Source organism: Marmota monax, unplaced genomic scaffold, assembly GCF_021218885.2.
Source record: "Marmota monax isolate L192 unplaced genomic scaffold, Marmota_monax_Labrador192_F-V1.1 WCK01_AAM20220418_F8-fsc00012, whole genome shotgun sequence".
Taxonomy (NCBI): Eukaryota; Metazoa; Chordata; class Mammalia; order Rodentia; family Sciuridae; genus Marmota; species Marmota monax.
Window position 1 is genome coordinate 32,880,508 of NW_026695227.1, and position 22,594 is coordinate 32,903,101.

The 22,594-nt window shown below is 52.8% G+C and overlaps 1 protein-coding gene across 1 annotated transcript in view; it reads left to right on the plus strand.

Moving 5' to 3' along the window:
• Smim41 (small integral membrane protein 41) overlaps positions 1-22,594 on the plus strand; it is a 62,231-nt gene that overhangs the window by 31,944 nt on the left and 7,693 nt on the right. The gene's annotated exons all lie outside the window — the stretch shown is intronic.

Below are 22,594 nucleotides of genomic sequence, written 5' to 3' on the forward strand. Positions count from 1 at the left end.
CCCTTGCCCCCTCCTCCACTACCCTTTGCCTGTCCAAAGTTCCTCCACTCATCCCATGCCCCCCCACCCCCCACTATGGATTAGCATCCACTTATCAGAGGAAACGTCGGCCCCTGGTTTTTTGAGATTGGCTTATTTCATTTAGCAGGATGTTCTCCGGCTCCATCCATTTACCTGCAGGTGACCTTCAATGCAACCTTCCCTGGCCATCCATGTAAACGTCTAACTCTCCTCCTCGCCACCCCATCCTCTTCCCTGTTTTACTTTTCTTCATGCCAACTGCCACTGACACAGTATGTCTAAGGCTGGCTGTGGAATCCACAGGCTCAATGCAAAGTGAAGAGGGGGCACCTTACTTAAAAATGCAGAACTCCTATACAGTGTCAGGGGAGTACTGAACCAGGCATGGCACCCTTATGGGTGAGGGCTTGTGTAGCTGCCTTCGGAGTGACCCTGACAATGTGACACTTGTTGTGTTTATTGTCTTTCTTCTCCAACAGGGATGTAGGCCCCACGAGGGGAGGGATCCTGGCCTACTCACAGTAGTACCTTAGAATCTGTTCTATCTAGCTGGGTGTGGTGGTGCACACCTATAATCTCAGAGGCTCAGGAGGCTGAGGCAGGAGGATCTCAAGTTAAAAGCCAGCCTTAATAGCTTATTGAGGCCCTAAGCAACTCAGTGAGACCCTGTCTCTAAATAAAATATAAAAAAGGGATGAGGATGTGGCTGTGATTAAGTGCCCCTGAGTTCAATCCCTGGTCCAAAAAAAAAAAAAAAGGATCTGCTGTATCTACAATGTAGCAGGCACTCATTAAATGAGTGAACAAAAAGGGTCACATAGGAGGTCATCTCTGAAGGAGCACTTCCACCAGCCAGTGGGTATAGTAAAAGGAAGCACATTGGAGTTGGGTCTGGAGAGATGAGAGTGTAGGTGGGGGAAGCTATCCCAGCTTGAGTGGTTGGGGTAGAATGTGCCTTGGTGTCCATCTACCATGGGACCCTGCACAAGTTGCTTAATATTTCTGACCCCAGGCTCTTCTTTATCCACCCCCCATTTTTTGTAGTACTGGGAATTGGACTCAGGGGTGCTTTACCACTCAGCTGCATCCTCAGCCCTTTTAATATTTTTTCTTATTTTTGCTGAAGATGGCCTCAAACTTGTGATCCTGTTTCCTCAGCCTCCTGAGTTGCTGGGTTTACAGGCACGTAGTTTCCCTTACTACAGGGATGACATGGGGGACAGTAGAGGTTACTGAGTACACAGAGCACAGGGTCCAGTAATGATGGAATGGTGTATTTGGTGTCTCTGGGCTAGAAGAGGTTGGAACTCTGCACCAGTTCAATCACTAGGGACAGAAGACAGTGGATGGAGCAGGCTTGGTGTGGACCCAAGTGGCCTGAAGGGCTGCTGTGGGGCTCCTGAGGGGAGAGGCTCCGTGGATTAGGACCAGGGGTTGAGGGAGCCTTGCTTTTGAAGGCCTCTAAAACTCTGGACCTGGGGGACTTGGTGCTCAGAGGCAGAAGAGTTGTGTCCCTCCTGCCCCTCTGTTCCCTGCCCTGTCTCAGGTTTGGAGGGCTTAGGATTCATTGGCCACTCTCCAGGGAGAGTTCTCATGGAGGACACTGGCCATGAAGGCAGCAAGGCCTCCACAGCGAAGCTGGAGCAGAGCAAAGGCCCTGTACAAGGTGGCATCTCTGGGACCCCCTGAAATAACAAGGGAGACTTCCTGGTGGACAGCAGGAGGCTCTGTGGCACAAAAGGGGCCCCAGGAACCCCAATGATTTGGGCATTGATGTCATTGTGACCACATTTTTACCCACAGGCTGGTGACTTCAGCACGGCACCTAGAAATTAGTACATGCTCAATAAACAGGAGTTAATACCCGTGTCATCGGTGTGTTCTCAGGAGGGCTCTGCAGGAACTGAGGCCAGGCCGGGTGGGTAATGACTAGCACAGGGTGGGAGAGGACCTTACCAGCATCTTATTTATCCACACCTAGCTCATTTTTTTTTTTTTTATTTTTATTTTTATACCAGGGATTGAACTCAGGGGCACTGGACCCTGAGCCACATCCCTAGCTCTGTTCTTTTGTATTTTATTTAGAGACAGAGTTTCACTGAGTTGCTTAACACCTTGCTTTTGCTGAGGCTGGCTTTGAACTTGCTATCCTCCTGCCTCAGCCTCCCAAGCCACTGGGATTACAGGCGTGAGCCACCATGCCAGGCCACCAAGCCCATTTTGAGAAGAGATTTGCCGGAGGATGGGATCAGAAGCCAGAGAGGAGAACGGTGGGACCCGGAATCTCCCTGCTTCCCGCCATATCCCTGACTCTCCAGATTTCAGACCCCAGCGCCTACTTCCTACTGGTCTCCTCTGGGATGCTGTTCAGGTCCCTCAAACCCAGGTGTCCAAGACAAGTTCTTCAGCTTCCTTCCCAGGCCTTTGGTCTCACCATCCACCCTGGTGCCAGAATCTGGGAGTCTCATTAGATTCTTCCTTCTCCAACCCCGGGCCCAACCCACTACTAAGCTTCAGTCCAAAATCCACATGGCAGCTGCCGTCTCCCTCTGCCTCTCAGCTGCTCCTCCCTGGCCTGTTCTTGCTCCCTGGGTGCGGAGGCCTGCCCTCCTCCTCTTCAGGCTCACCTCTGATTTGGCCCTAGGTGCTCAGTAAAGTCAAGAAATGGAGGGTAGCTAGGGGTGCTGGGGTCTGGATTGGGTCCCGGTCCCCTGTCTGTCCCACGGTCGTCAGCTGGGGGCGCTCCTGCCCCACAGAACCCCAGTGGGGGCGGGAGTGTCTCCTGCGCCAGCCCAGCCAGCCTGGCAGGTCTGGTCTGGATGCGGGAGGCGGGGAGGGTTTGGCGTAGCGCGTCAGTGCGTGGGTGCAGGAGAGGGGGCGAGGGGAGGCTGGGTGTGCGCACAGGCTCCCAGCGTGTTTGTGCAGAGCTGGGGAGGGGGGGGTGCGGCGGGGACTCAGCTGTGGCATGGGTTGCTTAGAGGTGCCCTTGCCCCTTGCCTGGCCTCCCCCCAGGCCAGGAGACCCTGCAGTAGGGTTGCATCCACCCGGCAGACCTTCCCCAGGGATCCCTACCCCTTCACCCGCTTGAGGCAGCCCCCTTGGGAGGGAAGGCTTTGGGGTCTCATGCCCACTGTCTGCTACTTAAACTGTTTGTCCTCAGGGTCCTTGTAAATAAGGGGACAAGACCCCCATGTGACGGATTGTCATGAGAACTGGAGCTGGGTGTGGGAAGCTCCTAACTCCTGGTCTCCACAGTGACAAGAGGGATGGAGGGATCAGGCAGAGACCCCCATGAAGGCACAGCCCATCCCCTGAGTACTGGCCAGTGGGTGAGAGTGGCCGTAGAGCCTGGGTTCTGGAGGCTGGAGGCCTGGAGGGTGGCACAGACCATTTGCAGCCACAGGATAGGAGAGGAGGGAGGGGCCATCAGAACTCAGAGCACAGAGGAGGAGGGACTCAGCAAAGTCTTCTGGGAGGAGGTGGGCAGCGGTGGAGCTAGCCCTGAAGGGAAGGTGGGGGGTCTGTCTGGAGGGCAGCAAGGTTCTGCGGAGTGGAGGCAGGGCGCAGGGGGTCTGCAGCAGGCAGCAGGCAGCAGACAGCAGGCAGCAGGCTGGGGCTGGGTTGGCAGGGCGCAAGGCCTTGACTGCTGGTGAAGAGGCCTCAGTGGCGGGTGGCAGACTGAAGTGTTCGAGGGGCAGGGATGCCATGGTAGAGCTGAGTTTCTGGAAGATTCTGCACAGCCATGGACCACTAAAGAAGGGAGAGCAGGTCCCTTTGCCAGTGTAGAGGGGCAGGGTCCGGGCCAAGAGAGCAGCTGAGGTGGGGCAAGAGGTGCCAGGGCCTGGACTTGGATGGCAACTGGAGGGAGGGACAGGTTCCCAAGGAGGAAAGTCTCCTTCTCCCCTTGGTCTACACAGTAAGGAATTGAACTTAGATGACCAAAAGAACTTCCTAGTCCCAGAGCTGGACATGCCCTGGTGCTTGCCTGTCCCTGAGTCCCTTGCTGCCCCCTAGCTTCTACTGCCCCCAGACATCCCTAACCCCTGACTAAGCTTTTGGGATGAGCCCTGGGCCTGGCTGAGGCCTGAGGTGGGCAAGGGAGTGCAGATTCCTGACCCACTGAGTAATATGTGACATGTTGTGACTCGGCTGCGGCCCATCATGTGTCTGCCACAGATGGGTCTGGGGGTCCTGCAGAGTCTGTGACAGGGACCTGCAGCCAAAGGGCTTTTGGCAGGAGCAGAGGGAGGTATTTTTCAGTGAGCTGTGGAAGGAAGCTGAAAAGTGGAAGAGGGTGCCCAGGCCAAGACCGGCCAGTCATCCCTGGCCCTGTTTCCCAGAGCCCACATGTGGGCCCTTATGATAGGGCAGGATCAGGAGCGTTGGAGGGGTGCTGGCCTCTGGGCAAGCTGGCTCTCCTTCCAGAGGCCTGGGGTTGACTCCCTCCCATGAGGTGCAGGTAGCCCAAGGGTTGGGTAGAGGAGTAGGCTGGGCTGTCCTGCAGAGGGCTCCTAGTTGGTAGGTCCCTGGAATGCTCGAGCAGCCTCCCCACCCTGGCCGGGGGAGGGGGCAGCAGGCTAGGTGTGGATGACCCATGGGACCTGCTGGTAGACCTGGAGGCGGGGTCTGCAATGCTGCAGGCCTGCTCTTCTTACCTGGGGGCATGTCCGGTCCCCAGTGTCTGCTGTCTGTAGTGACTCCCAGTCTGGGCATGTGGACACTTGTTCCACTACCGTGTGTCCATGCCCCACCCAAGCTTCCAGGCACAGCTCTATCCAATGAGGCTCCTGATTGTCAGACAGTGGACACTGGGTGGGCACTGTGTGGGCCGCTGGGGTAGAAGGGGCTTCATGGAGAGCCTGGGATGGGGAGTGGGTTGGAGGTGAGGGTGGACGCAGATGTGGGATGATACCTGGATGTGGAATAGGGGTGAGGGTGAGGGGATGCCTGGGAAGGCAGGGTGTGGAGTGCTGTGGGTTTGGGGCACCGTAGGGCTGACACTGAAATTTCAGGCACAGGTGAAGTTGGGGTTTGGGATGCAACTGGTTGGACATCAGGATGGGGTTGCTTGAGCTTAGAGGAGCACCCAGATTTGAAGTGAGTAGATTTAAGGTTGAGTCAGGGGCATAGTTCAGATTCGGCATTAGGGTTGGGGCCAGAACAGTGTCAGATGGGGTGTGGGGTGAGGGTGAGGGGCAGGTGTTGTGGGCCTGGGGTTTGGGGATCCTTCCTGTCAGGGCAAGTGGTATCCTCACCCCTGCCTGCTCCCTGTCCCCCTGGGTGGCCTCTTCCTCACTCTGGACCTAGCCTGGGAATCCAGGTCTTCCTCTGAGCTGCTCTTCGTGTGGGTCTCAGCAGGGCGAGTCCTATGCCTCTGAGGAAACTCAGTCCTTGGTTAGGTGGGGAAGCTGGGCCTGCTTCCGGTGACCACTCTGGCCTTAATCAGAGTGGTCACCAGACCTGCCTGTCCCATCTTGTGCGATTCCCACACGTGAAGGCCCGATGAAGGACCAGGGTCAGGCTGCATCTGTCTTGTCTCTGATTCAGATTGATCCAGGGCCTGTGGCCTTCATGGAGGGCCTCTGCACTCTGCTCAGGTCCTCTCCAAGTCTGGCCTCCTGAGGAAGGTCTCAGACTCTGCTGCCTGGGCTGAACTGAACTCGGTTCGGGTCATGGTGGGCTGGAATCCTGGTCTGTGCCTGGACCCTGCAGACTTCCAGCCCAGCTCCACTCCTCAGTGGATATACCTGAGCCTGGCCAGTGAGGGGAGGGCTGCCCCTGTTCTACCACAGCAGCAGGGGTTGGGGGCCTTGTGATCCCCTGGGGTGGGACTGGCTGGGAGGCTTGGGGGCACCCAGTTGGGTGTGTTTACGCATGACTCAGAGGGATGCTGGGATGCTGAGGCCCTGAGCTGGTGGCTTTGTTCTCCCTCTGGCTCTGTGGTGAGTGCCACAGCCCTGAGTCATCAGGGTGTGGCCCAGATGCCTGTCAGCCACACACAGCCACACACTGGGCCCAGGGCACAGCAGCCTGGGCTCAGAGGGGTCTGCCTGCAGTGCTCCTGTAGGTGACAGTACTGTGGCTCTCTTCCCCCTCCTTCCCAGCAGCTCCCTGGGAAGTGGGGTAGGCTCTTTGTGGGGTCTAGAGGTGCTGGAATGGAGTTGGCACCTGCAGGCCCAGCCAGAGACCCCGAGGGGCACAGCACCCTTCCCTAGCTGCATTATGAGGGGCACTTGAGGGCCACTAAATGCTGGCCTCTCAGTTGTCATTGCACTGGGTCCTTGCACAACTCTGAAAGGTGAATCTGTGTGTTCCCACTTCACAGAGGAGGACACTGCTGTGTGGGAGGCTAATATCCCAAAGGGTGTCCAGCTGGGCTGAGCCTCATCAGATGCTCCGCCATGGTGGAAGGGCTGGAGCCACATGTGGGGACACGAGTGATGCTGGCCTGGCCTCTGCCCTCCATGTCAGTCCAGCTCTCCATTAGGACCCCCTTGAAGCCCCTACCCCCAGTTTAGAATCAGGCAGGTCTCCAAGGGTCTGGGGTCTGGTTTTCCTGATCTGCCTTCTCTGGACAGGGGAGGAAGTGGGGCCCTTGGGGCCGCTCCCTCCTTGGGGACCTGGGCTTCCCTCCCCCTAGAGAGAGGAAGGCTGTGTGTGGCCCACAAGACCACCTCCTTCTCCACAGGGGGCTGTGTCTATGTCTGTGTGTTGGGGAGGTCAGGAGAGCCAGCTCAGCTGTTAACTGGGTGCAGGGGAAACAGTACAGCTCAAGGGCCTATACTGCCTGTGCATAGTGCCCTCCCACAGGGGCAAGGATGGGGCCAGGAGCCCAGGTTCCCAGGCACACTTGGGGACTTGGAGGGAGGCTGGCCTGTGTTGGTTGCTTTCTCTGACAGTTGGGGGTCTGCTCCCAGAGAGGCTGCTGCTGTGTGGTGCAGCTGGGTGCAGGGGAAGGTGCTGCCCCGCCCGTCACCCACACCCTCCAGGTTCCTGACAGAAGCTGAGGGAGGGAAGGAGAAAGCACCTTATTAGGTAAGGAATGCCGGTCTGGCCAGGTGGGGAGAGGAGGCTGGCTCCTGCCTCCGGAACCCTCTCCATCTGGGTGGCAGTGGCAGGCCTCTTGGGTGCCCAGGGACCAGTGCTGAGCCTGCCCCCTCCAGCCCCGCCTCCTGGAGCCCCTGCTGCCTTGCTAGACCCCAGCAGGTCCCCCTGGCTCAGGGGAGGGCTTGTCCTCCTCACCAGGGAGGCTGAAAAGGCAGGGTCTTGAGTCAGCTCGGTGGCTGTGTGACTTTTCAGCTTCCTCCTGTGGGCAGTGAGCGGTGGGCCAGAGGCCCTGGGCCCTAAGCTCCATAGTATGTCCTTTCACTTGCACTCACAGGCCCTGGCCATATTGGCCATGCACAGGCTCAGGCCTGGCCCCCTTCCTCTCGGTTGGGAAACTGGCTTCCCTTCTAGGCCCGTCCTCTCAGTTCCAAGAGAACTGGGGTTCTGAGGAGGACAGTTTCTCCAGGCAGGGTGGCCTGCTGGGTCTGCTACATCCCAGTGATGGGGCTCAGCAGAGAGCCTGGGACACAGGTGCTATCCCTTGCACTCCCTTGAAGACCAAGGCAGGCTTCTCCAGGGTCCTCCACCTCTGCCCCACTCCACCTCTCTTCAGCTCCTGGTCAGCGTGCTTGGCATCTCCTTTGCTGGCCATCCCCTTTGCTGGCTGTCCCCTTTGCTGGCCGTCCGGTGTTGGCCCTGGAGATAAAGCATGGACTCCACATGTCCAAAGCCTTTTCAAACATTATTTAATTTGGCCCTTGCAACAGCCCCTGTACTGGTGGGTGAGTTTAATGGAGAGTTTCACAGCTAGGCAGAACTGGGCCTGGACGCAGTCCCTGTTCCTGCTCGGGTCAGGGAGGAGAGGCCACATGTTCTCCTGTTGGCCCAGGAAGTATCAGACCTGGGGGTGCCTTTGGGAAGTGTCCAGCCAGCCCCCCACTATAAGCCCTGATTCAGGGGAGCCTAGGACTTCTGCTGCCTCCTCCCTAATCCTGCCCCAGCCTTCTCCTTCCTCTGCCCTGTCTCTCTGAGCCTCCTGCCCTGCCCACTTCCAGCGCTGGGATTGCTCCCAGGGTTTCCAGGGAGGCTGACAAAGCAACTTCTGCTGTGTGAAGGAAACAAGGCCAAACATGTGAGAATGTCCACGTGCAGAGCCCTCTTCTATTCCAGCCTCCCCTGTGTACAGCCTGTCCACATCCCCCTACCTTATGCAGAAAGGACAAAGCCCCTGTGCTCACAGCCCCTCCTGAAAGCCCTAGGGCTCAGGGAATCTCCCAATCTCTTGTAGGTTTGGAATTCTGAGAATTCAAGCAGGAAGTTCAGCCTGTGTCTTGCTCTAATCTCTCCTGCTTGTTTCAAGTCCCCTGTTCTCTGAAGTATGCATACACTGTCCAGGGCTCAGGAAAGTTGGAGGCCAGGATTCCAAAGGTCCACATTCTCTCCTATGTGGGGCTTGAGGATGCCTGAGGCTCCTTTCTGAAGTCTCACTAGGGATGCCTTCTCCACTGTCCTTCTCCAGCAGGTTGGGGCTTCCTGTACCTTGTGCTCACTCTGCTCTTCAGAGAGTGCCATCGGCTACCGACACTCTGTCCTTTACTCTGCATCTTAGTTGGTACCTGGTATTCTCTGTTCTCTGCCAGTCTGGTCCCAGTGTCTGGAACAGTGTTTGACACTAGTTAGTGCTCAGTGAATAGTCCCCACAACAGGAGGCTCCCTGCCATGGCACCCTTTGTGGGAACCACACTGTGAGGAAGAGCTTGCTGGCTGTAAGTGGCTCCCTTTGCCTTCTGTCTTGAGGCACAGATGGGTCTCCGTGCCCTTCTGGCTGGCAGCCCCTCAAGCATGTGCCCCTCAACCATGGTCAGCGGACTCTTGCTGACTGTCCAAATGGGAAACTCCAGAGCAGGCCCTGTAGGTCCAATCCACTGGGCTTTCAGTTCATGGCCCTCTGAATGGGGTTATCTGCACCACCCAAACTTTGACTGTCTTTTTTCCCTGGGCTGCAGGCTTGTACGTGCCCTGGAGGGGTTAGAGGGGAGAAGAAACCTAGGCCTGTACATAGACCATCACCCCTCTCCAGGTCACTTGTGTGGCTTCTTTGGGCCTGGACCAGGATTCTCTAGAAGGTTCTAGAAGCCAAGAGGGTCAGGCCATGGGAGGCAGGTGTGGTTTCTCTCAGGCCTTGGGCTCAGATGTGAACTGAAAGCAGAGTCAGTGTGTGAACAATTGTTTGTGCATTCAGTGAGCACTTACTACATACAAAACAATAATTCTGGAAGGGGAGAGCACATTGTGAAGGGAACACACCTAAGTCCACTCTGAATCTCAGATGGCAGGTCTGGCATGGGTCTTAGAAATGGCCTTTTCTAACCAACTCAGAAATAGGGCCCAGAGAAGGACACATGCTTTCCTGGGTCACACATCAGTGTGTGGTGGCTGGGATTGGAATCTGTGTTCCTTCTCCAATATCTGCTGTCCAAGGAACTGCCTGAGCCTGGGCACAATGTTGGGAAAAGGGAGATTCTGGCCAGGGGCCAACAGATTGTGCCCAATATTCTGAGGCATGGTTGCTAGCAGTCAGGGGCCTAGAAAGGAAATCATAGGAGTTCAATCTCAGGAATAAGGAGTTACAGGCATCAAGGGTGTGTGTGTGTGAGTGTGCCATACATGTCAATGTGTGTGAGAGGCAGGGGACACACAGGACTTATTGTGGGCAGGTTGATTAAACATGTAAATGCTTAGAAATCAGGAAGACTTGCTTGCCTGATATGAATATTTGGCTCTTGTTATTTTAAGGGTCCTCAGAGGAGGAAAGACAAGGACTGGAGGGTTGCCCCTGTGGGATCCTTCTGGGTGTGGGTGGGAGAGCATCAAGGGCAGCGTGACAGGTAGCCTGGGTGGGCATGTGAGAATCTCAGAGGCAGGCTTCAGCCCTGTCCAGCTCCTGGATGAGGGAGGTCCAGAAATGAGGTCACACCTCCAGCTGGCTATGGGCTGTGCAGAGGGTGCAGCTGGTGTGGTCCCGGGTGGGTGCAGCTCAGAGCCTTGGAAGGTCAGAGGGTAGACGGCAAGGCCTTTGCAAAGTCTCTGCCTCTGTCCTTCTCCAGAACCTCCCGCCCCGCCGGGCGGGGGACTGGGGTGGTGGGAGGGTGGACGGATCCTCAGGGTCGGGGTGGTGGGAGGGTCGGGGGACCCTCAGGCCCGGCGGGTGGACGCCCCTGCTCCAGGCCTGCAGAAGCCCGCGGCGGCCGGCAGGGGGCGGTGACGAACCGGCTTTGGGAGGCTCCGTGCCTTGTCCCGGGCGGGGCGACCCGGAATGCGGCGGGGTTCAGATGTGGCGGCGCCGCCCGCGTCCTGTCGGGTCCCGTCCCGGCGGCCCAGAGCGGCTTCCCTGCCCGGGCACGCCATCCCGCTGGAGGGCGGACACCAGGTGCCGGCGCTGCGGGCACAGAGGCTTCCGAGCCCCTCCCCGGGGCTGCCCCTCCCTCTAGCCCCACGGGGCACCTGGGGGACCACAGCTAGGGGCACACGTAGGCCGGAGTTGGAGTGGGGGGGCTCCTCTATGGGAAGGAGCCCAGAGCAGCGCGAGGCACACCCGCCTGCGGGTGGGCGCTTCAGTGGCTTCGCACAGGACCTGCGCGGTTCCTCAGCTGTTGGGGCGATGTCCCCAGGCTGGCCGTGCTGCTGTGTTAACTCTTAGAAGGGCTTATGATGTATGTCCCTGACCACCTCCCCCACCACACGGGCAGCTCCCCAAGGGGAGGCTCCTCAGAAGGGGGCTCTTGAGCCTCCTACCTCATTCTAGGTCTCCCTGTGTCCTCAGACTGGGATGGATGAGTGGGGACAGAGAAGTGGAAAGAAGGTTCTGCCTGAGCTGCTGGTAAGCTGGCCTGGTTGCTCTGTCTGGTGTCTCTGAGGGGAAGCTGAGGCACCCTGAGCCTGAAGGAGCCTGGGGAGTGGCACAACCGTAGGTCCTGTGGACTCTGCCCTTGACCCTTGACCCTGCCCTTGACCTGCAGAGCCAAGACTGAGGAGGCAGTGGAGAGGCACATTCCTGGTGTCTGGAGGAAGAAAGGCCAGCCACAAAGGGCCTACTGGCTATCTATGTGGTGTGGTGGCCAGGGGAGGAGTGCAAAGCTTGTTTGTATCTGGCAGATGGTGGCTGAGTGTCAAATCCTCCAGTGAGTTAGTGGCAGAAGCAGGACAAGAATCAGGACCAGAGTGCTGGACTCTCCCCATTTCCTCATCTTATAGTGGTGGACATGTGTGGGTCTCACTATGCGTCCAGGATCCTGCCTCCAAACCCAGGCCCTGCTATGGCCATACCAGAGACACTCACCCTGGCCACAGTCCTTCCCTGGAAGTCCTGGAAGAAGGGACACTGCCTAACAGGACACAGCCCTTTAGCCCTAAGGCTCACCCTGGGAAAGAGGCCTGCCTGCAGCGCTCTTCTCCCAGCACAGGGAACACCTGCTGATTTGGGTGTGTGTGTGGGACTCTGGCCCTTTCCTCCCCACCAGTGTGCAGTCCCAGGACACAGGGTGAAGCCCAGAGTGAGAAATTCCTGAGTCCTGGCTGCCTCCATAGGGGGCAATCAGGAGGCCCCCTCTGCTGACTGATGGGCTGTGTGGCGTAGAGTAGGGCTTTTCCTCTCTGGGGGCCCCAGTTTCTCCATCTATAAAATGAAGGGCTAGGTTACATTCATAGTTCTGGGATGTCATTCCTATGCTACCTGCTACACCCCCACTGTTGAGGGATAAGGTGACCCTGACCTATTCTGCAGGGAAATGGAAGCTGGGTGGGTCTTACCAGGCTGCATGGTTAGTTAGTTTTTGTTTAGTTTTCAGAGGACAAATGAAAGGGACCCATTGTCTGCTAGGTATGTCTCTCGCCAAGTGCTCCTTTCCTGCTGGGGTGGGGGAAGGTTAGGCATGGGAAGAAGGGGCCTCTTCAGCCCTTTGGGGACTAACAGGATGGGTACTTGTGACAGAAAATTAGACTTCAGGGGGTGAACTTGAAACCCCCTGAATGGGGCCTCATGGCAGGTTCCTCCAAAGGCCTTCAGAATTAGCTCGTCAGTCCAAGTTATTCTCCATGCTGGACACAGGACAGGAAACTCACTCCAGGCTGAGGTCCTAGGGTGAGCCTGGGGGTGGCCTGGTGGGGTTGGAGTTTGTAAGGGGATTTAGAGCACTTTTTCTAGGAGGTCCTGGGCAGAGTATGTGTGTTGTGGGACATCAGGGGCCTCTACGGTGACGACATAGGTTCAGCAGCTTGTGGGGAGATGGAGTTGAGGAGGGGGCTGACAGGCTGGAGAGCCCCCAGGAGGACCCCAGACTCTCCCAGTCTCAGGGAGATCCTCATAGGGTACCCCTAACTCACTGCTGTAGGGCAAAGCCTATGGTAGCCTCAGGGTGTGTCGCTGAGGCCTCCACTTTGTACCCTAAATGTCTTCCAAGAGCAAGCTGGAAGGCAACAGGAATGCAGGAATCCTGCCAGACCTTGTTCCAACAGGTTGGTGGGAAGGGTTGGGCTCCTGTGTGTGCCCCTGTGCTCTGATCTTGGCTCACAGCTAAGCAGCTCCATAAATAGCAGAAACACAGCCTCTGTGTGTGCATGTGTGCATGCCCAACTATGTATATGTGGATGTGCTCACGTGCTCACCTGGGGTGGTGGTTTCTGGACTCTGGGACCTCATTGCCTCCCAATGTGGATGGGACCCTGCTTGTTACTTTAGTCAGTCATATACAGGCCCAAGGTAGCATTCTTCCAGCAGACACTGCTTAGAGCTCACAACATTCCAGGCCCACCTTCATTACTCCTACTCTGTCCTTTTTATCCACTTTCATAGTTGGTTCATATTGAGGTCTGTCTGACTGTAGAAGGTAGTTTTACCTTTTTTTTTTTTTTTGTATTGGGAATTGAACCCAGGGGCACTTAACCACTGAGCCACATCCCTAGCCCTTTTTATATTTAATTTTGAAACTAGGAGTCTCTAAGTCGCTTAGGGCCTTGCTAAGTTGCTGAGGCTGGCTTTGAACTCGTGATCCTCCTGCCTCAGCCTCCTGAGCCTCTGGGATTACAAGCATGTGCCACTGCGATCAGCTAGATGTGTGCTTTGATGGTGGACCTGCATCTGCTTGAATCTGCAGGACACTGGTACACAGGCATTGCACAAATGCTGCTATGCACTTATGTGATACACAGCCCCCATATGTTGTGCACAAGAACACAAACATGTGCAGTGCATACTTGCGTTCACTATCATGGGTGTGTGCAGAGGCTGCATGTGTCTGCAGAGAGCCATGTGCCTGTGTACATACGGTCCTCTCCAAAGACTGACGTCATGGCCTACCTACCCTCTTAGGCTTTTGACTCACAAACATGTGAAATCTGTTTGCAAGTCAATGCCACCAGGTCAGTGCCATGGCAAGATGTGTGGTGTCCTTGTGGATGGCCCAAGGGCATCTGAGGGTTTGAAGGAAGAGTGTTTGGGGACCGTAGCTTGGCAAAGGTGAGGGCTGAGCATGAAGGGGTGATGGGAGACGGGGATGAAGACCTTGGCAGGGGCAGGACTTGGGGCAGAGAACACACTGGACTGAATCAGGGAGCCTCGATCTTGCCCCCTCTACCTATCTCTTTCAAGGTTCAGCCCCAAGTACCCGGGGAGATGTTCCAGGGAGCCTTTAGGGGGTCCCAGGTTTGGTAGGATGTGTCTGTACCCTGTCCGCGTGTCTGTGTGTCAGGCAATCCTCCCTTGACTGCTGAGGGAACAAAGGGGTGAGAGGGACCCGATATGGGAAGTTGAGTCTCCTCTTTGGCTCCCAGGAATTGGGTAGAAGAGTTGAAGCCAAAGTCTAGTTCTAGGAGTTGTTCTTTGAGCAGGCCTCAGGTAGCCAGCTCTCTGCCTGTGTGCAGGTGCAGGTGGGGCATCGGCCAGCAGGGGGCACTCGGAGCCTGCAGATGGTGTGAGCAGCAGTGTCGTGGAGGGGAGGCCAAGGGCAAGGGCTGAAACACAGGTGTCCACACCTGTGTGTGGGGGGAGCGGGGGAGGGGGCCACACAACTCTCCCACCTTCCCTGGAAAGACAGACTCAAGGATAGCTCCCACTCTGGTGGGCTCTGGGCTGGGGTTTTGAGGTTCTGAGCTGAGTGTGGCCTCGCTGGCTTGCCTGTCCCTCTGATGAGGCAGAGTGAGCTGGTCTTTTGTGACAATGCAGGGGGTGAGGTGGGAAGGCGAGGACTCTGGAGGCAGAAATACTTCAGGTCTGATGCTATTTTGCCTCTGGGTGGCCTGAGGCGAGTCACTCAGCCTCTCTAGAAATGGGGCAATGTCCACCAGGTGTCCACTCAAAACCTTGACATAAGTGCAAGCCTGGCCCTGACCCTGGCTGTGGCCTGCCCCAGGTCTGCTGATCTCTGGCCTTTGCATTTCCCTAGCCTGGCCTGCTCTTCCCAGCCTGGCTTCTCCACCTCCTCCTGCCTCTGGCTGGCCTGCTCCCCTTGGGGAGGTCTTCCCTGACCTCCTTAAGAACTGACCCCACTCCAGCCGCCCCCCGCCCCACCTCTGCTCTAGTGTCCTTCCTAGCCAGTGGCTGTCTGCATCTTTTACAGAAACACATTGCTTTCTGGTTTGTCTCTTTCCATGAGACAGTGAATTCAACAGACAGGGATTCGGGCAGATTTGTACACAGCTGTCCCCTGGGACCTCTGTTAAGCTCACAGACCTTAGTGAGGACATGGAGCGGTAGGTTTTCCCCTTGAAAAAAAAAAAAAGACAAATATAAGAAAGCTAGCAGACAAGGGGAGGTGTCTCTTGTTCCCGAACAGGGGGCTCTGGCAGGGGCTTGAAAGTGTCACACACTCCACCTGGGGCACACAAGCAGTGCACCTCCCACCTTCACAAGACCCACACTGATATGGCCAACTTGTCAGAAGTCACCCAGTTTTTAAGACTTATAATTGTTCCCAATTCAAAGGAAAAAATTCTACTGTCTCAAACTTCCCTGTACACCAAGCCCAAGAACCAGCCCCAGGGGCCCCTGCCTGTGCTCCTGGGTTTGGGTAAGGCTACCTCTGTCAGCCTGAGGCTTGGTCTTATCTACGGTGGCTTTAAATACCCCACACTTGGTTCCTGCATGGAATCTCTTTGAGCCCCCTAGTGTGGTTTCTCTTTCCCCCACTGGACTCCCACTCACATGTCTGGAGTGGAAGGAGCAGCAGGAGAGTGCAGACGTGTTGAATGCTACTAAGGGTACAAAACCTGGGCCATGGGAAAGTGGCAAATCAAAAGAAGGGTGGTGCCAGGTGCAGTGGCGCACACCTGTAATCCAAGAGGCTCAGCGGGCTGAGGCAGGAGGATCACCAGTTCAAAGTCAGCCTCAGCAACTTAGTGAGACCCTCAGCTCTATATAAAATATAAAAAATAAAAAAATAAAAAATAAAAAAGGCTGGGGATGTAGCTCAGTGGGTAAGTGCTCCCGAATTCAATTTCTGGGTACAAAAAAAAAAAAAAAAAAAAAAAAAAAAAAGAAAAAAGAAAAAAAAGTGGATGGTGGTGGTGGTGGAAAGGCTATTCAGGTGGGCTTTTGGGGAAGATCTCTAAGAGGAAGTGACATTTGACCTAGACTTGAAAAATGAGAAGGAGCTAGATCTGTGGCGAGGTGGGGTAAATGCTCCAGGTAGGTCAAAGTCACTGAGCTGCATCTTCTGGGGAGGGTTGGGTGGAGGGAGGAGAAGGGACTCAGCCTAGGTGTCTTGGAGAGCGGAGGTCTGAAATTTTAGCTAAATGTGTTACTCTGAGTCCTGGGTTTAGTATTTCAAAACACAGCCCCAGCGCCTTCCTCCCTCCCCTTCTCTGGAGAGGAAGCCCGACTGGCTCTGGCTTCTGGAATAAGCTGGTCTCGCCTTGGCCAGCAGAGGGCAGTAGTCACCAAGGTATAAGCTGACCAGGTAGACGCTGACCTTTCCAGTAGAATGTAGACTGAGCTACTCCAGAAGGGAAGAAGAAGCATTGGGCTTGGTTCCTTACCCTCTCTAATCTTCAGCTCCCCCAAACAGATTCTGAGCCCTGGACTCTCCTGGTAAAGACCGGCAGGGTGGAGCAAATGGTGCTTAACCACTGTAAAAGTCAAGCCCTCTGTACCAGGTAGGGGGCACATTCCAACTCCACTGCGGACAGGGAAAAGACTCAAAAGTGAGTAGGTTTGCTGTTATTGTTATTATCAAGCAATTAATTCTGTGCCAGGCACTGTGCTAAATTCTTTTATCATGCACAGTCTCCTAGAAGCTTCACAAATCTATGAGACGGGAACTCTTTATCTGTAAGAGGTTGCCCAGGGCCACACAGCTGGAACCAGGATCTGCTCTGCAGACCATGGTCCCAATCACTATCTCCACTGCCTCCTTGGGAGGATGTGCTGCCAAGGGGAAGTCAGGGCACTGGGGAGGAGGTGAACAGGACTGCTTGGTGCTGATTGAGGAGTAAGGACTCCCTAGATGCCTCCGCCTGGCATACTGATGATTTTGAGCTGGAGGTACTTGAGAAGTGGCAGTTGCAGGAAGGGCTATGTGACTGTCCCTTTCCTACCTATAGCAAATCAAAAGTTAAAAAACAAAACAAAACAAAAACCAACGAACTCCTACTGGGAAAGCTGCTTCCTCCGGACCAACATGGGATAGTAACCATTATTACCAGTGTCCAGTAATCGATGCTGCGACGGCTCTGTCTGCACAAACTTACCAACATAACCCTCCTCCTCCGCTGGCTTTCTGCTCTCCATATACCTCCTGGGGGCTCCCCTGAAATTTTAAATTTTATTTTATTGCTCCAAGCTCAGATCTGTCTCATCATTTCTTCCTCAATTTTATTGCAGAAGTATAAAAGCTTTCTGCTTTGTCTATTCGCTTCTTCAGTCCTCACACTCCTGTTAGGATCCCACTGTGAATGTAAAATTAATAAAATGTGTATGCCGGCCGCGGTGGTGCACACCTGTAATCCCAGAGGCTCGGGAGGCTGAGGCAGGAGGATCACTAGTTCAAAGCCAGGCAAGGGGCTAAGCAACTAAATCAGTGAGACTCTGTCTCTAAATAAAATACAAAATAAGGCAATAGTAACAAAAACAACATGGTACTGGTACCAAAACAGGCTGGTGGACCAATGGTACAGAATAGAGGACACAGAGACCAATCCACAAAATTACAACTATCTTATATTTGATAAAGGGGCTAAAAGCATGCAATGGAGGAAGGATAGCATCTTCAACAAATGGTGCTGGGAAAACTGGAAATCCATATGCAACAAAATGAAACTGAACCCCTTTCTCTCGCCATGCACAAAAGTTAACTCAAAATGGATCAAAGAGCTTGATATCAAATCAGAGACTCTGTGTCTGATAGAATAAAAAGTTGGCTCCGATCTACATATTGTGGGGTCGGGCTCCAAATTCCTTAATAGGACACCGATAGCACAAGAGTTAAAAACAAGAATCAACAAATGGGACTTACTCAAACTAAAAAGTTTTTTCTCAGCAAGAGAAACAATAAGAGAGGTAAATAGGGAGCCTACATCCTGGGAACAAATCTTTACTCCTCACACTTCAGATAGAGCCCTAATATCCAGAGTATACAAAGAACTCAAAAAATTAAACAATAAGAAAAAAAATAACCCAATCAACAAATGGGTCAAGGACCTGAACAGACACTTCTCAGAGGACGACATACAATCAATCAACAAGTACATGAAAAAATGCTCACCATCTCTAGCTGTCAGAGAAATGCAAATCAAAACCACCCTAAGATACCATCTCACTCCAGTAAGATTGGCAGCCATTATGAAGTCAAACAACAACAAGTGCTGGCGAGGATGTGGGGAAAAGGGTACATTGTACCCTTGTACATTCCTGGTGGGACTGCAAATTGGTGTGGCCAATTTGGAAAGCAGTATGGAAATTCCTGGGAAAGCTGGGAATGGAACCACCATTTGACCCAGCTATTGCCCTTCTCAGACTATTCCCTGAAGACCTTAAAAGAGCGTACTATAGGGATACTGCTACATCGATGTTCATAGCAGCACAATTCACAATAGTTAGACTGTGGAACCAATCTAGATCAATAGATGAATGGATAAAAAAAATGTGGCATTTATACACAATGGAGTATTACTCAGCACTAAAAAATGACAAAATCATGGCATTTGCAGGGAAATGGATGGCATTAGAGCAGATTATGCTAAGTGAAGCTAGCCAATCCCTAAAAAACAAATGCCAAATGACTTCTTTGATATAAGGAGAGCAACTAAGAACAGAGCAGGGAGGAAGAGCATGAGAAGATTAACATTAAACAGGGACGAGAGGTGGGAGGGAAGGGGAGAGAGAAGGGAAATTGCATGGAAATGGAAGGAGACCCTCATTGTTATACAAAATTACATATAAGAGGATGTGAGGGGAAAGGGAAAAAATAAAAAAACAAGGGAGAGAAACGAGTTACAGTAGATGGGGTGGAGAGAGAAGATGGGAGGGGAGGGGAGGGGGGATAGTAGAGGATAGGAAAGGCAGCAGAATACAACAGTCACTAGTATGGCAATATGTAAAAACGTGGATGTGTAACCGATGTGATTCTGCAATCTGTATACGGGGTAAAAATGGGAGTTCATAACCCACTTGAATCAAATGTATGAAATATGATATGTCAAGAGCTTTGTAATGTTTTGAACAACCAATAATAATAAAAAAGAATTAACTTGGCCCCAAGCTTTTTTATACATTTTCTATTACCTAAGTATTGGTGGTACCTCAAACCTAGTACCTTTGCTGAATTCTTAAAGACATATTTAGTCAAAACAGAGAACTAAATGTTTTAGCCAAAATAGAAAATTAAATGTTTTACTTTGAGAATCCAATGTAGGAACTACACTGAAGCATGTATTGAACAATATTCATATCTACATCAATTTATTATGGCCCAATAAATGTATCTAATTCTACTTGGTATTGTAGTTAAATGATTTAAAAAATCATTTAGTATTTTAAATAAAAAAGTAAAGTGCCATAACAAAAATAAATAAAATAAAATACAAAATAGGGCTGAGGATGTGGCTCAGTGGTTGAGTGCCCCTGAGTTCAATCCACGGTACAAAAAAAATAAATAAAGTGTATGATTTCCTTTGTTAGTCTGTCTTGTGTCAATGTGGTTCCTTGACCCAGCTGAAGATCCCACCTAAGAACACAGATGGGTAGAGGGAATCTTTAGCTTTCCATATACGACACAGAAGGAATCTAAAAGATCCCTTAAGTCAGGTGCAGTGGTACACACCTGTAATCCCAGCAGCTCAGGAGGCTGAGGCAGGAGGATCGCAAGTTCAAGACCAGCTTCAGCAAGTTAATGAGGCCCTAAGCAACTTACTGAGACTCTATCTCAAAAAATAAAAAGGGCTGGGGATGTGACTCAGGGGTGAAGCGCCTCTGAGTCCAATCCCTAGTATCCCCCCACCAAAAAAAACCTCATCAAAACCCCAAAAAACTGAAACCACTCAAAATTTGTTTCCAGATGGAGAAAACTCCAAAGGAACACGACTTCTCCAAGGCCCGGCAGCCCCACAGCAAATGCACGGCTGCCCACCACACAGGAGACTGAGGCAAAACAGGGGAAAATGGGATCCTGCCAGAGTCTCTTGAGGGCAAGAACCCCATTTTACCTTTATTCCCTCCTTCCTCCCCATGGTGCTTGAGTGTGCAGCACGTGGTAGGTGCTCAAAACCTCCTCCATGATGGGTTCATCTTGGGCCCCTCCATGCCGCCATCCCTGGTGGTCATGCCTTCCTTCATGTATCCAGCACTTAGCAAGTGCTGACCCCTTGCTTGGTGCCCTGCATGCGTCACCAGGTGTGCTGCTGAATACAACGCAGTTGGTGCCAACTGGCTTATATTCTGATGGGGGCCTCGGGGTACCCACATTACAACCTGTGTTCCTGTGGTTTTCCTCATTCTCAATTCCCCTGCTTCTGTCTAGTGACTGGCAGCCCAGGCTGGAGGCTGAGCAAGTCTGTTCCCTGGCCTTTGCTGGTCTTCATATCACTTCTTCCAAGTGGCCTCCTCCCCGCCTCCAGGAAGCCCTCTTTGACTTCCCCCAGCTGCTCTGCAGGCCCAGGGTGAGGTCTGGTTCTCTGCCCAGGGATCGTGTTTGGTCTGTTTCTGTTTAAGTTTACCCTCTCTAATCTCCCTCTTCAGGCCCAGAGCTTTCCAAACACCCCATGGGTCTAATCAGGACTGAAGGAGGGGCAGGAGGGGAGGTTGTGAGGCCAAACCTCAGCATGCAGGGCCTGCCATGGACGCTGGCCCTGGGCCCCCTTGGTGGAAGTTTCCTCTGGAGCTGCCAGGGCACTACCCTGACTCCCCAGACCTGGCCCAAACCTCTGAGCTCCCCTCTGCCACGCTGAGCCTGGGGATTCCAGCTGGGTCCCTGCTCACCTCTGCCCACCCTTTGTATTTGAGTCTGTACCTCTCCAGCTCTTGGGGTTGGTCATTTTTCATGCTTCCATGGCAGGAAGTTGGCAGGTAAAAAATAGTTCCAGGCAACCAAGTTATTTCATTCTCCTGCTGGGTGACCAAAGTTACAATGCTTGGCTTCTCTGGGTGTCAGCTAACAGAGAAGAATCAAACCCAGATAGGGGCTCACTTTAATTATAGCAGAGGAGGGCCAGGTGTCTCGATGACCTGGGAGGGCAGGAATGGGAAGAAAGAGGCGGGAAGAGAGAAGCCTGCCCAAGGTGGGGGACAGACTGCCTTTCACGGGATGCTCTGGACCCACTAGCTGGCAAGGGGCAGGACGCTTTCCTTGTTTGGGTAGGGAAGTTGTCATTTGCTCCCATTAGCTCATTCGTGCTGTGCATGCCTACTGTGCTCCTTCAGTGTGCCTGGTGCTGTATCAGAACCGGGGACCTGTAGCTCAACAAGGGCATTATAGGTCACAGTGCCCTCGCCTTCATGGGACTTGTAGGCCAGGAGATCTCAGCTGGGGAGAGATGTCATTTATTCATCTCTTCACTCATTACATTTATTGAGCACCTACTCTGGGTCTGGAATCCCTGGGGATGCAGTGGGACATGATCCCTGCTCTCAAGTAGTTTAAAGTCGTCTGGGGACAAGGAAGCACAAAGGACTGGAGCCCTGCTGAAGTAGAGGGGTAGGGAGTCAAGGATGTGGGGATAAGTGTTGGCTGATTTAAATGTGCTCCTGAGGATCAAGAGCAGGGCCGGGCACAGACAGTACATGTTCAATAAGTGTTTGTGAAATGAATGACCTGTGTGTGGGTCAGACATTTCTGAAGAACTTGGAAGTCAAATAATAACATAATTTAAACTATATAATAAAAATGCTGTGAATTAGAATGTCAGGAAGTGGCCAAAATGGTATATATAGGGAAATTTATCATCTTTAATTTCATATTGGAAAAGGGAAAAGATGGAAAATTAAAACATTCAACTTAAGAAGTTGCAAAATGAAAAAAAAAATAATAAAGAAAGTAGAAGGAGGGCTGGATGCGGTGGTGCACACCTGTAATCCCAGTGGCTTGGGAGGCTGTGACAGGAGGATCACAAGTTCAAATCCAGCCTCAGCCACTTAATGGGGCTATAAGCAATTTAGTGAGACCCTGTCCCCAAATAAAACATAAAAAAGGACTGGGGATGTGCCTCAGTGATTGAGTGCTCCTGGGTTCAATCCCTGGTACCAAAACAACAACAAAATAAAACAGAAGGAGGGAAGTAAGATATGTAAGTTTTGAATATAACTGTCATATTCAGATTCAGAAATTCCAATATGTATTTGAAAATTAATAAAATAGAAAACAAAGATAAAATGAGAAGATTGTCTCAGCTCCTCTGGGATGAGTGTGTAGCTATCTGTCAGTCTGTCCTGCATCTTGAGAGCAGGGTTTGTTCCTTGATGTCCTCAGGGGAAGGGATCAGCTTGAGTCTCTTACCTTCTTGGTAAGGCCACATGAGTCTGCTTGCTGTGTTTGACCAGTAAGCTGTCTGTCATTCTGATTTTTTGGCACTGGGGATTAAACCCAAGGGCTTTTAACCACTGAGCCACATCCCCAGCCCTTTAAATTTTTTTTTTTTTTTTAATTTAGAGACAGGGTCTCACTGAGTTGCTTAGGGCCTTGCTAAGTTGCTAAGGCTGGCTTTGAACTTGTGATCCTCTTGCCTCAGCCTCCGGAGCCATTGGGATTACAGATACGTGCCATTGCATCTGGCCAGTTGTCTGTCATTCTTTTTTTTTTTTTTTTAAACACAATACCTGTATTTTATTTGTTTATTTTTATGTGGTGCTGGGGATTGAACCCAGGGCCTCACACATGCTGGGCGAGCACTTGACTGCTGAGCCACAACTCCAGTCACTGTCTGTCATTCTTAACCTCTGCTGTACTAGCAATGACATCACTAATGATCCTTTTTATTGGTTAAGCTATTATAGGTCAGAGTGCTAGCAGTGAGAGATGTGGCATTTCTGATAGGAAAGACCACA